This window comes from Oncorhynchus tshawytscha, linkage group LG33, assembly GCF_018296145.1.
Source record: "Oncorhynchus tshawytscha isolate Ot180627B linkage group LG33, Otsh_v2.0, whole genome shotgun sequence".
Taxonomy (NCBI): Eukaryota; Metazoa; Chordata; class Actinopteri; order Salmoniformes; family Salmonidae; genus Oncorhynchus; species Oncorhynchus tshawytscha.
In genome coordinates, this window is record NC_056461.1 from 34,031,640 (window position 1) to 34,047,296 (window position 15,657).

The following is a 15,657-nucleotide window of genomic DNA, read 5'->3' on the forward strand; positions in this document are numbered from 1 at the left end:
GTATTTCTTACCATATTACTGTTGGAGCTGGGCCTGTATTTCTAACCATATTACTGTTGGAGCTGGGCCTGTATTTCTAACCATATTACTGTTGGAGCTGGGCCTGTATTTCTTACCATATTACTGTTGGAGCTGGGCCTGTATTTCTTACCATATTACTGTTGGAGCTGGGCCCGTAACACAAATGTGTGCTTTTGGGCATACTGGAGGACTGGAGTTGGGAAACACTGTTCTAAATAAAGCTCAGGTTAGCTGGATATTTAAGGTGAGTGTGTGTGTATCTGGCTGGCCAGTTCTCTGGTTGGGGAGATGACCAGTGCTCTGAAGCCCAGGTTAGCAGACTGTTGGAGGTGTGTGAGGAGAGGGAGACAGAACCTGTTGGAGCACCCGCCAACAACTCATGACCCTGGGGAAGGAGAGATTCAAGATACATACAAAGACAAGAAGGCTTAGTGTTACATTACATATATTCATAGGCAGTCATTCAGCTGTGTATGTGTGTGTGTGTGTGTGTGTGTGTGTGTGTGTGTGTGTGTGTGTGTGTGTGTGTGTGTGTGTGTGTGTGTGTGTGTGTGTGTGTGTGTGTGTGTGTGTGTGTGTGTGTGTGTGTGTGTGTGGGTGTGTGTGTGTGTGGGTGTGCGCGTGCATGCTGAGTCCAGCTGTTGAGAGGTTCTGCAGGAAGTGTGGCTTCAGGCGGTACTCAGACTGTAGCTCGGAGAACGTGCACACCGGGTCGGCCCCATCACGGCCGTACGGTTATTTTATATTTGAGATTCTTCAAAGTAGCCACCTTTTGCCTTTATGATAGCTTTGCATATTCTTGGCATTCTCTCAACCAGCTTCACCTGGAATGCTTTTCAGACAGTCTTTCCAACATATGCTGAGTACTTGTTGGCTGCTTTTCCTTCACTCTGTGGTTTAACTCATCCCAAACCATCTCAATTGGGTTGAGGTTGAGTGATTGTGGAGGCCAGGTCATCTGATGCAGCACTCCATCAATATCCTTGGTCAAATAGCCCTTACACAGCCTGGAGGTGTGTTGGGTCATTGTCCGGTTGAAAAACAAATGATAGTAATAATTTTGCACGCCCAATTTTTCAGTTTTTGATTTGTTAAAAAAGTTTGAAATATCCAATAAATGTCGTTCCACTTCATGATTGTGTCCCACTTGTTGTTGATTCTTCACAAAAAAATACAGTTTTATACCTCTATGTTTGAAGCCTGAAATGTGGCAAAAGGTCTCAAAGTTCAAGGGGGCCGAATACTTTCGCAAGGCACTGTACAGACGTAAACTGAACTGGAGAGCAAACTGTGCCCCCGCAGTGCACATTAGTGAGAGTTCTGAGAAGCAGAATACCTGTTAACAGAAAAACAGGAAGAAGATTTAAAAGGAATACCTGAATATCTGTGGTCTCAGGGTCGCGGGGATGTGGGATTAGTTAAAGGAGTAACACCGGTATAAGTAGTCCCAAAATCAAATTATAGGCCTTACCAAAAACAATACCCATTAAAGCCAGAAGCGATTAAAGGAATAACACCCACTTTTGAACAGTTAAGAAAGGGAGGGGTTATCATACCGGGGGATGAAGCGTTCTGTAACTCACCTCTTTTTCCAGTAAAGAAGGCATTCCCTAGCACTGACTGGAGAATGGTAATGGACCTACAGGCGGTCAATAACAGTGTGATACCAAGAACACCTTGTGTACCAGATCCGCATACTCTGTTAAACCAGCTGAGGCCTGAGAATGCTTCCTTTACTGTGATAGACCTTGCTAATGCTTTCTTTAGTATTCCATTACACCCAGACAGCCAGGGGTGGTTCGGGTTCACATTTTTAGGAAAGAAATGGACTTACAGCCGTCTAGTTCAAGGTTATTTGGAAAGCCCCACTATCTACAATCAGGCTATTACTAGGAATCTTGGAAAATGCGACCCTCCCCAGGGAAGTCAAATTTTGACATACGTGGATGATATCCTGTTGTCTAACTCCTCACAGGAGGCCTGTAAAGAGGATATTCTTGCTCTGTTCCTCTCCTTAGCTGACCAAGGTCACAAAGTTAATAAGAGGAAGTTACAGCTCTGGCAGAAACAAGTTATCTATTTAGGACACACCATAACTCAGGAAGGGAGGACTCTCAATTCAACCAGGAACACAGCCATTCTAGAAACACCCAAACCATTGAACAAAAAACAGATGATGAGTTTCTTGGGAATGATGAACTATTGTAGGGTGTGGGTCCCACACTTTGCATTGCATACAGGGTTACTTAGTAATTTGATCTATGGTAAGGCTATGACAGCTAAAGACTAAATAGTATGGACAAAAGAGGCGGAGAAACAGTTTGTGTTAAACAGCTATTGATATCTGACACTGTTCTGGCATTCCCTAGGTGTGACCGTGAATTCACACAGACTGTGGATTGCAGGGAGGGGTTCATGACAGCAGTGTTGACTCAGAAACACGGAGGGAAGAATAAGCCGGTGGCCTATTATCCCTCCCGTCTCGATGAGGTGGCACAAGCAATGCCCCTGTGTTTGCAGTCAGTGGTGGCTGCAGCACGGGCTGTGGAGGACTCTGCCTCTGTAGTACTATACCATGATTTGACATTGAGGGTCCCACATGCTGTCTCAATTTTGTTATTGGAACATAAAATGGCGTACATGTCACCATCAAGACATTTGTCTTGTATGATTATTCTGTTGAATATGCCAAACCTGACAATTGAGCGTTGTACCACTTTGAACCCCTCCACTCTAATTCCTATAGCCACAGATGGGAGTCCCCATGATTGTGTAACAGAGACAGAGAAAATGGTTCTCCCCAGGCCAGATCTAACTGATCTGCCTTTGCCAGATGCAGAAATAACTATGTTTGTTGATGGGTCTTCTAGGAAGAACCCAGATGGCTCAAATGCTACGGGTTATGCAGTAGTGACTCTTACTAAGGTGCTGGAAGCTGAAGCTTTACCAAAGAATTACTCTGCTCAACAAGCTGAAATTGTGGCCCTTACCAGGGCTTGTATATTAGGAAAGGGTAAATGCATAACGATACATATTGATAGTGCTTATGCCTTTAACACTGTTCATGTATTCGCAGCACAGTGGAGAAACAGGGGCATGATAACCACAGCAGGTAATCCCATTACTCACACGCAACTAATCTTGAATTTACTAGAGGCAATTCTACTACCAAAAAAATTAGCCATTTGTATATGCGAGGCACATACTAAGGGCATGGACAGCGTCAGTATTGGGAATAGACGGGCAGATGAGGAAGCGAAGAGAGCGGGGGGGAAACCACACTCACACATAGACTCACGCTTAAAGGAGGAAGTTTATATCAACACCGAAATACTGAGGGAAAGTCAGCTTGGAGCCCCCATTAAGGAAGTTACTAAATGGGTCAAAATGGGAGCCGTAGATAGAGGAGGTATCTGGCACAAAGGGAATCTACCAATTTGACCAAAGTCACTGTTAAAATATGCTGCTATATTGATACATGGCCAAAGCCATGTATCAACAGGGGGTATGGTAGGGTTAATTAAACAACACTTTGTAGCATATGGAATAACTAACTATTTTAAAAACTTTTGCTCACGGTGCACTATATGCGCACAAAGTAACCACCAAGGTAAAGTGAGGGCACCACAGGGGGAATACCTGGCGGCTAAGTATCCATTCCAACAATTGGAAATGGACTTTATTGAATTAACTAAAAGTGAAAATAAGAAATGGTGTTTAACAATTATTGACAAATATACTAAATGGATAGAGGCATTTCCTACATCTTCAGCAGATGCAGAAACAGTGGCTAGAGCATTATGTCAAGAGATTATCCCACGATTTGGACTGCCAGAAACTATTTATAGTGACAATGGTTCCCATTTTTCTAATCAAGTAATTGATAATATAGGTCAGAAATGGAATATAAATATGAAGAAACATTGTTCTTATCATCCCCAGAGCGCTGGCCTTATCGAGCGCATGAATCAATCGGTAAAAGGTCGATTAAGGAAAACACACCTAAGTACCGGAATGAACTGGGTAAAATGCCTGCCCATAGTGTTAATGACCATTAGAATAACCCCTGATAGGGAGGGGCTATCTCCATTTGAGGTTTTTGGTAGACCCTATAGAATGCCCCAATTAAGACGATTGGAGGAAGCAGATATAGAAATAGAAAGCAGTATGGTGGAACACATGAGGAGGTTGTTCATTATCCAAACCCATATGTCAAAAGTTTTATGCCCAACAGGAGAACTACAGAAGGAGGTGGCACACAAGATTCAACCAGGAGACTGGGTCTGGGTCCAATCACCAAAGAAAAAAAACTGGAAGCAGCCACGGTGGGAGGGACCATTCCAAGTATTCCTGGTGACTGCCTTCGCGGTGAGATTAGCCGAAAGAGCTACCTGGGTGCATATCACACATTGTAAGAGGGTAAGACACACTGACACTGTCGAACAATCACAGGAGTAGGAGAGGAACCGTGACCCATATGGAACGGGGGTCAAACTCCTTCTGATGATTCCCTATACCCGACTTTTCCCCAGCTGTGAGTGTTCATAGAAGTGAAGTGATGGCTTGGCCTCTGGCTGTTGATATGTTCTCGGGGAGAGGGTGGGGCTTCACATGTGCGCTGACCGTCCTGAGCTGTTTAATTGTGGGGGCCATATTCCTGATCCACCATGATCCCCCGGAGAATGCCAAAGAGGATAACTTGACTCATGTGCTAGACGAGGGAACTTTGATGTTACCAAAGCATCTCAAAAGGTCCCTGAAACAAAACAGTAAGGAAGTGAGAGTGGAATTGGGCAGGGATATCTCAGTAGAATTTTATGTAGACCAAATGGGGTCATTCACTCCTTGGCAGTCTAGAACCATGGGTCTCTATGGGAAGTATTTGTGTAAATCACCATGTAATTCATGGAGCCAGGTCATAGCTCACACTGAAAGGGATGGCTATGTAAACCCATACACCCAATTTGGGACCAGATGAAGTATAGTAAGGGTTGGTGTTTCGGACTGTGTTCCCGAGCAGAGGAAGTATTATATAAAGGTGCGAATTAACATTAAGGCGGTCAATACCCAGGATCTCGGGTTATGGTATGTAGGCTTTGACCAGTTTTCAACTGATACTATGGTACCGTTCCAGGTGGCAGAAGTTAGAGTTGATAAGGAGAATATGACTGGCCGAAGTTCAACCAATCTCTCTAACACAACGGCTATTCCTAGTGTAATCGTCCAGGGTAAAGGACCAGTACGAATAGTTTAGACCAAAGACCTTAAAGAAGTTATAGAGGTGGAGACTGGGTTTGGGGATTTGAACGTGTGGTTGGAATGGATTCAATATACGGCCAGATCAGTAGCTAAAGAATAATGCTATGCCTGTGCAAATGCAAAACCCCAGTTAACAACTATCCCTTTTCCACTAAACGGAATTAATTCCCCTAAGGGAATGGCCTGTATGGTAAAGCTGTTCATGAAAGCAGGAATGCCAGATAATGACAGTTGTATTGATTTGCACTATTTATATCCCCAGGTTCCCCTTAAATCAAGACTTCCTCCCTTCACAGTGACCAGAGGAGAATATTGTTGTTTGGCCCGGTACAGTACACATGGGAAATATGTGGGGGAAGTTAGTACCTGCAATAGGACAGAAAATATTATCACTGACGAGACCATGTCTGATTTGACAGGCTGGTTGAACTCTGGGGATTTCAATAAGGATCAGTGACCAAAGCCTTAGCTGGTTTGACCACTCCAGCTCACGAGTTGGCAGAAAACTCTGGGGTGGATACTTCTCTGACTAATTGGTTTGATAGTACGTTTGGAAAATGGAAAAATGTTATGATCACTGTGTTATGGGCTACATTCACCTGTGTGACTGTTTTAGTTTTATGTGGCTGTTGTCTAATTCCCTGTGTGCAAGGCCTTATTTCCAGGACTCTGGAGAAATCGATGACACAACAGATGGTGCGGTATGGGCCGATTCCAGGTTCTGACCCGTGGAGTACTGAATGCATGTCTACAGAACAAGTGGACGAATCTGGATCTTTTATTTGCGGGGAATTTATATTTGATGAGACCATTTTTGATGTTTAGGGAGGCTAGGTTGTATCCCGTCTCAATATTAGACTGTTTTTTTTTGAAGATTGTCACGAAAATCCAGATAAGAAGAGTTATGATTCTGATGTAGGCCTGAGAAACAGTTATGGTGAATGCAAGTATGGGGTTATGTTTAGGTGATGTGTGATGTCAAGAAATATTTCTAATAAAAATAGAAATAGGCTTTTTAATATTACAATATAACTACCATGTGTGATTGGATGTATAATATTTAATCAAAGGGTGGATATGTTAAGGGAATTTTTATCTATAATGACTAATTATGTATACATTTCAATCAGGATGTACTAATCAGAATACTGTTATGTTACTGTATATGTACTAATCAGAATACTAAATGTTACTGTATATGTATGAATTTTCTTTCTTGTTCCCGGTACTGAATATAATGTGTGTGAATGTGGTCAAGAGTTAGAACAATGACTGTCTGTTCCTTGGTACAAATGAATCAGACTGGCTAGAATGAGACAACCTTGACTCGTAAATTATATTAAATTGGTAGGGAGACGGATGTGGGAAGGCTTGAGATACAGCCTTTGTACTGGAACGGAGATGGCACGGGGTGGTGCTGGAACTACTGACGTCATTTTCAGTTTATAACCTGTGGTAACCTGTATTGTGGCAGTACTCTCGTGAATAAAGGCTGCTATTTGACGTTAAGACCGGGCTCTGTCCATTCCTATAAAATAAGGGTCTTACAAATTCTTATGAATTGACAGAGTGTTTAATTTTAATTGGGTATTAGAACAGAGGAATAAAATTCCTGTAATACATTTCTCTTGGCTTATTTGAGCTGTTCTTGCCATAATATGGACTTGGTATTTTACCAAATAGGGCTATCTCCTGTATACCACCCCTACCTTGTCACAACACAACTAATTGGCTCAAACACATTAAGAAGGAAAGAAATTCCACAAATTAACAAGGCACACCTGTTAATTGAAATGCATTCCAGGTGACTACCTCATAAAGGTGGTTAAGAGAATTCCAAGAGTGTGCAAAGCTGTCAACAAGGCAAAGGGTGGCTACTTTGAAGAATCTCAAATATATTTTAATTTGTTAAACACTTGTGGTTACTACATGATTCCATATGTGCTATTTCATAGTTTTGATGTCTTCACTACTTTTATACAATGTAGAAAATAGTAAAAATTAAGATAAACCCTGGAGTATGTGTGTCCAAACTTTTGAATCGTACTGTATATCTGTCTTGCTAATCCCTTGTGATTTCTGTGTGTTGCGTTCTATTTAACTGTCGTCTCCACCTCTGGACAGGCCATCATTGTAAATAAGAATTTGTTCTTAATTGACTTACTTGTATAAATGAAGGTTACGTTAAAATAAAAAAGTGCTTCATGAAATCCAATCAATTGATCATTATTATTATGAATTACATTAAACACTTCTGAAAACAACCAGTAACAGAATACAGGACAGATGTCATACACACATCCGTCCATCCGTCTATCTACCTGTTTCTATCTGTCCTATCAGGCAGCTTGTCTGTTCTCTTCTTTCCTTCTCCATGTTCCTGAGAACAGAAAGAGAGAGACAGCAGAACCCAGATGTGTGTTAGTTCAGTCTGTGGGGCATAAGTCATCCATGTCAAACTCACAATATACTGAACGTACAGTGCATTCAGAAAGTATTCAGACCCCTTGACTTTTTCCACATTTCGTTACATTACAGCCTTATTCTAAAATTGATTAAATTGTTATTTTTCCCCATCATCAATCTACACACAATACCCCATAATGACAAAGCAAAAACAAGTTTAGAATTTCTTGCAAAATGTATTAACCCCCCGGAAATATCCCATTTACATAGGTATTCAGACCCTTTACTCAATACTTTGTTGAAACACCTTCGGCAGCGATTACAGACTCGAGTCCTCTTGGGTGTGACTCTTGGATGGAGAGAGTCGCTGCACAGCTATTTTCGGGTCTCTCCAGAGATGTTCAATCGGGTTCGGGCTCTGACTGGGCCACTCAAGGATATTCAGAGACTCCTATGTTGAAAACATCTCCACAGCATGATGCTGCCAACCATGCTTCACCGTAGGGATGGTGCCAGGTTTCCTCCAGATGTGACGCTTGGCCTTCAGTTCAGGCCAAAGACTTCAATCTTGGTTTCATCAGACGAGAGAATCTAGTTTTTCATGGTCTGAGTGTCCTTTAGGTGCCTTTTGGCAAACTCCAAGCGGGCTGTTGTGCCTTTTACTGAGGAGTGGCTTTCGTCTGGCCACTCTACCATAAAGGCCTGATTGGTGGAGTGCTGCAGAGATGGTTGTCCTTCTGGAAGGTTCACCCATCAAGACAGAGGAACTTTGTAGCTCGTTCAGAGTGGTCATCGGGTTCTTAGTCACCTCCCTGACCAAGGCCCTTCTCCCCCGATTGCTCAGTTTGGCCGGGCGACCAGCTCTAGGAAGAGTCTTGGTGGTTCCACACTTCTTCCATTTAAGAATGATGGAGGCCACTGTGTTCTTGTGGACCTTCAATGCTACAGACATTTTTTGGTACCCTTCCCCAGACCTGTGCCTCGACACAATCCTGTCTCGGAGCTCTATGGACAATTCCTTCGACCTCATGGCTTGGTTTTTGCTCTGACATGCACTGTCAACTGGGGGATAGACAGGTGTGTGCCTTATCAAAATACTTTCCGAATGCATTGTTAATATGTATGATGACATCATCGAAAGCAGACAGTTGGTGGACATCAATCTAGACATGTTTAAGACTGACTGATGCAGGAGTTTAGCAAATCCAATCGAGAAAACACTGTTTTTTTCTTGCATCCTGTCTCCTCACCGCCTCCTCACTCAAATCAAATCACATTGGATAAGGGGGTCTAGGGGAGGGATGTAATGTCACCTTTATTTAACTAGGCAAGTCAGTTAAGAACAAATTCTTATTGACAATGACGGCCTGCCCCGGCTAAACCCGGACGACGCTGGGCCAACTGTGCGCCGCACTATGGGACTCCCAATCACATCCGGGTGTGTGATACAGCCTGAGATACAGCCTTATTACCACTGACTGGTTCATGGCCAAAACCACATCATATACAACCCAGAGGTATTGAGAGGACCCTGTTCTCCCCAGCCGGACAGAAAAATGTGCTTTACTTTCAAAAACAAGGACATTTCTATGTGACTCCAAACTTTTGAACGGCAGTGTATATGGGAAGCAGGCAAATGCCCTTCACTGAGCTGTGTAAAGACAGACTGACGGTGTCTGCTGTGAAGTATTTCCACAACAAGGCAACTACTTGATTGATGAAGGCATGTCATCCAGCAAAGGCAGCAGCGGCGTCATCAACTACATGCACCATTTTTTCCCCACCAACTACGTAGTTGGAGAAACACGTGTGAACCTTTTATTGTGATAACTGCAGTGGACAAAACAAGAACAAGTTTGTGCTCTGGTATTGTGCCTGGCGGACCATGCACAAGCTCCACCACAGTCTGGACCTTCACTTCCTGATCACAGGCTACACTAAGTTTGCCCCCGACTGGTGCTTTAGCTGGTTTGACTGGAGGATGGTACGGTGCTGGTGGAAAGCTATGGCTGGCAACAACACCTGACTGCGTACTTCAGGCCACAGCCACAGATCAAGCAGTACCAGCACTTCAGGTGAATATTATTTTTTTGCATTGTATGAGGTTATTCTTCTTATCTAAACTTGGGATGTGAATTGATGTTATGCAAGGTTGTAATGTCTTTTCAATTTGTTGGCCCAGCGTCGTCCGGGTTTAGCCGGGCAGGCCGTCATTGTCAATTTTCTGTCCGGACATCAACCACCCGAGCCACTGCCTGTTCACCCCGCTGTCATCCAGAAGGCGAGGTCAGTACAGGTGCATCAAAGCTGGGACCGAGAGACTGAAAAACAGCTTCTATCTCAAGGCCATCAGACTGTTAAACAGCCACCACTAACATTGAGTGGCTACTGCCAACACACTGTCAATGACACTGACTCTACTCCAGCCACTTTAATCATGGGAATTGATGGGAAATGATGTAAATATATCACTAGCCACTTTAAACAATGCTACCTTATATAATGTTACTTACCCTACATTATTCATCTCATATGCATACGTAGATACTGTACTCTATATCATCGACTGCATCCTTATGTAATACATGTATCACTAGCCACTTTAACTATGCCACTTGGTTTACATACTCATCTCATATGTATATACTGTACTCGATATCATCTACTGTATCTTGCCTATGCTGCTCTGTACCATCACTCATTCATATATCCTTATGTACATATTCTTTATCCCCTTACACTGTGTATAAGACAGTAGTTTTTTTTTTGGAATTGTTAGTTAGATTACTTGTTCGTTATTACTGCATTGTCGGAACTAGAAGCATTTCGCTACACTCGCATTAACATCTGCTAACCATGTGTATGTGACAAATAAAATTGGATTTGATTTGATTTAAAATAGCATCAAATTGATCATAAATACAGTGTAAACTTTGTCAGGAGTCGATAGAACGCGATGTGACAAGGACATCCCAGCCGGCCAAACCCTCTCCTAACATGGACGACGCTGGGCTAATTGTGCTTTGCATCCGGGTCTCCCGGTCGTTATTGAACCAGGATCTGTAGTAATGCAGCTAGCACTGTGATGCAGCGCCTTAGACCGCTGCGCCACTCGGGAGGCATTATGTAGAGATAAATAGATAGTACCAGTCAAAAGTTTGGACAAATCTACTCATTCATGGGTTTCTTTATTTTATTTTTTAAAACAATTTTCAACATTATAGAATAATAGTGTAGACATCAAAACGATGAAATAACACATATGGAATCATGTAGTAACCAAAAAAGTGTTAAATCAAATATATTTTATACTCTTCAAAGTAGACACCCTTTGCCTTTAACAGCTTTGTACAGTCCTGGCCAAAAGTTGGAGAATGACACAAATATTAATTTCCACAAAGTTTTCTGCTTCAGTGTCTTTAGAGATTTCATAAGTGTCAAAGGCTTTTATTGACAATTACATGAAGTTGATGCTAAGAGTCAATATTTGCAGTGTTGACCCTTCTTTTTCAAGACCTCTGCAATCCTTCCTGGCATGCTGTCAATGAACTTCTGGGCCACATCCGGACTGATGGCAGCCCATTCTTGCATAATCAACGCTTGAGTTTCAGAATTTGTGGGTTTTTGTTTGTCCACCCGCCTCTTGATGATTGACCACAAGTTTTCAATGGGATTAAGGTCTGGGGAGTTTCCTGGCCATGAACCCAAAATATTGATGTTTTGTTCTCCGAGCCACTTAGTTATCACTTTTGCCTTATGGCAAGGTGCTCCATCATGCTGGAAAAGGCATTGTTCAACACCAGACTGTTCCTGGATGGTTGGGAGAAGTTGCTCTCAGAGGATGTGTTGGTACCATTCTTTATTCATGGCTGTGTTCTTAGGCATTGTGAGTGTGAGTTGTGAGTGACTCCCTTGGCCGAGAAGCAACCCCACACATGAATGGTCTCAGGATGCTTTACTGTTGGCATGACACTGACTGATGGTACTGATGGTAGGACTGATGGTAGCGCTCACCTGGTCTTCTCCGGACAAGCTTTTTTCCAGATGTCCCAATCAGAAAGGGGAGTCATCAGAGAAAATGACTTTACCCCAGTCCTCAGCAGTCCAATCCCTGTACCTTTTGCAGAATATCAGTCTGTCCCTGATGTTTTTCCTGTAGAGAAGTGGTTTCTTTGCTTCCCTTCTTGCAGATGCACTCACACCTACCTGCTGCCATTCCTGAGCAAGTTCTGTACTGGTGGTGCCCCGATCCCGCAGCTGAATCAAGTTCAGGAGACGGTCCTGGCGCTTGCTGGACTTTCTTGGGCGCCCTGAAGCCTTCTTCACAACAATTGAACTCCTTGAAGTTCTTGATGATCCGATAAATGGTTGATTTAGGTGCAATCTTACTGGCAGCAATATCCTTGCCTGTGAAGCCCTTTTTGTGCAAAGCAATGAGGACGGCACGTGTTTCCTTGCAGTTAACCATGATTGACAGAGGATGAACAATGATTCCAAGCACCACCCTCCTTTTGAAGCTTCCAGTCTGTTATTCAAACTCAATCAGCATGACAGAGTTATCTCCAGCCTTGTCCTCGTCAACACTCACACCTGTGTTAACGAGAGAATCACTGACATGATGTCAGCTGGTCCTTTTGTGGCAGGGCTGAAATTCAGTCAAAATGTTTTTGGGGGATTCAGTTCATTTGCATGGCAAAGAGGGACTTTGCAATTAATTGCAATTCATCTGATCACTCTTCATAACATTCTAGAGTATATGCATTCATGCCTAGAGTATATCCTTCATGCCTTAAGGTCAGGCACCACAGGCTATTTTTTTAAAACTCTCATCAGACTGAAACTATACATAAATAATAATAATAAATATTATCGTATTGCAAGTTTTATTTATATATAAAAACAAATATGCAAATGAGTTAAGGATAAACATAACTTTACTGAGAAACGCTAATCGGAGGATCACAGCAACACAACAAACACTAAGTCTCAAACTCACTCAGGCAACACGCACGCACACACGCTTCAAGCTTCTGCAAAGGAAACCAGAGAACACACCTCTTTTAACAGTGAAATCAAAATGAGTAATAGGACACACCTGAGTGTCATTAATGTCTCTAGGACAGTCTCTGCTGCCCTCTGGTGACAGGTGGAACCGTGACACTTGGGTAAGACACTACAAGCTTGGCACACCTGTATTTAGGGAGCTTCTCCCATTTGTCTGTGCAAATCCTCTCAAGCTCTTTCAGGTTGGACGGGGAGCGTCGCTGCACAGCTATTTTCAAGTCTCTCCATATATACAGGTGTGCCAAGCCTGTAGCTTCATAACCAAAAAGACTCCAGGCTGTAACCGCTGCCAAAGGTGCTTCAACAAAGTACTGAGTAAAGGGTCTGAAAACGTATGTAAATGTGATTTCAATTTTTATATTTTAGAAATTTACAAAAAAACTTCTAAAAAACGTTTTTTGCTTTGGTGTAGTGTAGATGGGATGAGGAGAAAAATGATTTAATCCATTGTAAAATAAGGCTGTATGTAACACAATGTGGAAAAAGTGAATTCTTTCCAAATGCTTATATATACAGTACCAGTCAAAAGTTTGGACACACCCGCTCATTCCAGGGTTTGTCTTTATTTTCACTATTTCTACATTGTAGAATAATAGTGAAGACATCAAAACTATGAAAGAACACATGTAATTACGTCGTAGTAACCAAAAAAAATATATATGGGAGATTCTTCAAAGTAGCCACCCTTTGCCTTGATGACAGCTTTGCAAACATATACATACAGTACATACAGAAACTATTCAAACCCCTTCACTATATGTATGTATGTATATCTATATTGTTTTGGAGGGGGGGGGGGGTCCCTGCCAACGCCCCATAGTTTGGGAACTAATGGTCTAGAACAGTGGTTCCCAAACTTTTCCAGTTACTGTACCACCAACTGAATCTTGCTCTGTACGGAGTACCCCTGAAGTACCCACTCATGTGCATTTTACCAGTAAGCCTATGGTCTCATGAGTCTTCAAGTACCCCCTGTGGTTAGGCCAAGTACAGTACCCCTAGGGGTCCTAGTACCGCTGGTCGGAAACCACTGGTCTAGAAGACACTGTAGCACTGAATGACAGGTTTAGGACCCCTGTTCTACTAGTCTTCAGGAAAGTTGTATCCATACTTTTTATCACTAGGCAGGGGTGCAGTGCTGCCGAACTGCACCAGAGCATCGCTCCGCCGTTTATCACAATGGTAATAGTTTGTAAAGTTAGATCAAAGCTGAATCAATGTTTCGCCAGATCACATAATAATTAATACATTTTCAACATAAAACCAAATATAATAACATGTTATAACGTTACTGTTACACCAAAAACATCACCTAATTTCTTAGGAGATAGTAGAATGGTTAGCTGAATAGTCCTAAAAAACATCTAATGTAGACGCCACAGTGCGCACCACCAGCCAGAATACGCGCTAAATACAGGATAGTTTACCTGTTAGAGATAGGGGCAGTATTTCCCCTTTGGATGAATTGCGTGCCCATAGTGAACTGCATCAAAATCTGTCCTAAATTGCTAATATATGCATATTATTATTATTATTGGCTAGAAAACACTCTGAAGTTTCTAAAACCGTTTGAATTATGTCTGTGAGTATAACAGAACTCACAGGGCAGGCAATCTTCCAAACTAGTTTTGGAATCCTGAAAGTTGGAGCAACTTTGATATCATCGCCCCCTCTCTTCCCAACAAGTTATGGATCTGGAAACACTTCCTATGTCTTCCACTAGATGTCCTCATTCAGTAGAAAGTGTAATGGAGCATTTGCTGTGAACTTTGACCTAATGGGAAGGAAAGTAGTAAGTGTCGCAAACGATTTACATTTTGTTGAGGCGCGCTTGCGTTTGAGTGCTTTGGCTGTTCCAATCAGCCCCAGATGAAAATGAATGGTCCGGTTGGAATGCTATTGGATCTATATGATTATAACATCCTGAAGATTGATTCTGCACTTAGTCTGACCAGTTTCGTCGACCTGTAATATGTAATTTGGAAGTTTTGATGCAAAGTTATCCTGGACCAGAAGTCATTTTTGGGCATTTGAGCTGAAAGGGGTAGCAAATGCTGCTACTTGGACACTAGAATTGAACATTATGAAACAAAACGATTTATTGTTGAACTAGGACTCCTTGCACTACATTCTGATGGAAGATCATCAAAGGTAAGGGAATATTTATGTTGTAATTTTGTATTTCTGTTGACTCCAACATGGCGGAGAAATATTGTTACGTCTGAGCGCCGTCTCAGATTATTGCAATGTTAGGCTTTTTCCGTAACGTAAAAAAATGTGACACAGCGGTTGCATTAAGAACCAGTGTATCTTTTTAATTATATGTAGAACATGTATCTTTAGTCAAAGTTTATGATGACTATTTCTGTTATCTGGCATAGCTTTCTATAATTCCTCCGGATATTTTGGAGAATTTTCTGAACATGGCGTCAATGTAAACTGAGATTTATGGATATAAAATGCATATTATCGAACAAAACATAAATGTACTGTGTAACATGTCATATGACTGTCATCTGATGAAGATTTTCAAGAGGTTAGTGATTGATTTAAAAAAATCCTGCTTTTGTCATTTTATCTTTTGCAGTACAAAATGGCTACGTTTTTTTTCTTTGTTTTGGTGGTGGTCTAACATAAATATATGTTGTGTTTTCGCCGTAAAACATTTAAAAATCTGACACGCTGTAACGGTTTTCTAGTGGTGATGAAGGAGAGTCGGACCAAACTGCAGCGTGTCGATTGCGATCCATATTTATTAAACAAAACGTAAACACGACTAAACACTAAACACTACAAAACAATAAACGTAATGAAAACCGAAAACAGCCTATCTAGTGCAAACTAACAGAGAGTACAAGTAAGACACTAAGGACAATCACCCACGACAAACTCAAAGAATATGGCTGC